This window comes from Vombatus ursinus, unplaced genomic scaffold, assembly GCF_900497805.2.
Source record: "Vombatus ursinus unplaced genomic scaffold, bare-nosed wombat genome assembly UNPS02014802.1, whole genome shotgun sequence".
Taxonomy (NCBI): domain Eukaryota; kingdom Metazoa; phylum Chordata; class Mammalia; order Diprotodontia; family Vombatidae; genus Vombatus; species Vombatus ursinus.
This window is the reverse complement of record NW_020954580.1, coordinates 28,530,723-28,532,684: the sequence shown is the minus strand read 5'-3', so window position 1 is coordinate 28,532,684 and position 1,962 is coordinate 28,530,723. Positions and strand designations below refer to the sequence as shown.

Below are 1,962 nucleotides of genomic sequence, written 5' to 3'. Positions count from 1 at the left end.
GTGTGTGTGTGTGTGTGTGTGTGTGTGTGTGTGTGTGTGTGTGTGTGAATACATGTCCTCCAATTCCCTTAGGTGACCCTGACCTTGTTTGTCAGCCTGCTTCCATCCCTTCTTCTTCATTCGTGGTCTGACATAGATCTTCCTGCATCTGTATTTTCATATCAAATAGCAACAAATCCCTACTCCTCACTGTAACTACATAACCTCTCTGGGCCTCAGCTTCTCTATCTGCAAAAGGAGGAGTTATTGCAGATGATACCTGAGGCCCTTTCTAATTTTTATATTCTATTATTTCTTGAAGGTTTATATTCTTTTTTAAATTTATTATGTATTTCCTAGTTGGGAACCATTTGACTCAGACACTGTTGCCTATAAAATGTTTGACCTGCACTGTCTGGTTCCGCTTTCTTCAACTTAATATAAAATATTTAAGGAAGTTCCAAAAAAACCCAGGTATCACTAATAATATATCTTATTTATATATAGCTTTAAGGTTTACAAAGTGTTTTTGTTACAACCACTCTATGAGGTAGGTAGTATGAGTATGAAATATAATGAAAGGATTCAAAAAATAAGATCTATTAGGGGAAAAAAAGGGGATATTTTCACCAGAAGGCAGAAAGTTGATTTAATAATATCTTTCCAATACAGAAAAGGTTATTATACAGTGGACAGTTACCACATGTTCCCCATCTCCATGGAGAGACTGAACAAGAAGAAATGAATTTAAGGCACAGCATAGGGAATGTAAGTTAGAAATGATACAGGTTTTTCTGACAGTGAGGGTTATAAGACAGGAGGAATAGGAATAGGTTACTAAAGGAAGTTTTAGAATCCCTGGCTATGAAGAACTTTAAAAAAATTGATTTGTATCTGTACGGAATAGTTTAAGCCTGGTGTTGCCTGAAGAGAAAGAATTGTTTTGATGACTTCTCCAGTCTCTTCCATGTCTATGACTCCACAGACTCCATATCAGGTGGCATCTCCCCAAAAGGACAGAACAGGGTCCTGAAGATGGAGATATAAATTCTTATTTCCCTCTGCACCCTGTTCTGCTCTTCAAAGTGAGTTAAGTGTGTGGCGCAGAAATGAAGGGTGCAGTGGGAAAACTGGAATCTGGCCCATATGCTGCAGTGTAATCTACTTTGATTTCTCAGTAGAAATAAAATAAAAAACCAACAGTAAAGGGCTATTAAGGGAGAAAACATTCATCACTGTGGACAGAATAAAAGTCCTACCAAATAAAATGGATGCCTGTGGAAAAAAGACTTGTCATTCCAGGGAGAATGCCATGCTCCCTCTTCCTCTGCTCCTCATGGAGTCTTCATCCATTTACTACACTGACTATTTTCCCTATGCCCTGCTGATTTTTCTTTCTGTGAACCACATATAAAGTGAATTTAGCCTTTGACCAGGTCTAACCAGGCAACTATTTTCAAAATAAAAGTGTTTTACCTTTTGCTGTCTTAACATTCAAAATATTTGCAAAAAAAAAAAAATTAAAGGTTGTGTTATAAGCAGTTATGATTCCCAAGTAAGCAATTCCTGCAACATTGTATATTCATGTTTTAAGCTTTTATATACTGTTTTATGCTAGGATAATCACATGGACATATATGTTTAAAATGTTTTTTGCCAATTACTTATAATTTTATACACTTATTTTTTTTTCTCCTGATAGAAGCACCCTGACTCAAGAACATTTCTAGCTGTCTTCTTTTACTATGCATATTGTTCTGGGCCAAGCCTTTATATGTCTCCAACCCTGCTTTTCTGCTAAGTACAACTGGAAGATGACAATACCACAGAAACAGACATTCCTTAAGAAAGAGAGCCAAGCCCAGAGGCATCCTCTCCAGAAATAAGATGCTCTATTGACTTCTATTGTTTTCTTAACAAACAGGGCCCCTCAAGGAGGGCAGCTTGCTTATGTGACATGTAACTGCAGCTAAAATGGTGTCA

General features: G+C 37.0%; 1 protein-coding gene across 6 annotated transcripts in view; it reads right to left on the bottom strand.

Moving 5' to 3' along the window:
* ENOX1 (ecto-NOX disulfide-thiol exchanger 1) overlaps nucleotides 1–1,962 on the bottom strand; it is a 548,229-nt gene that overhangs the window by 332,590 nt on the left and 213,677 nt on the right. The gene's annotated exons all lie outside the window — the stretch shown is intronic.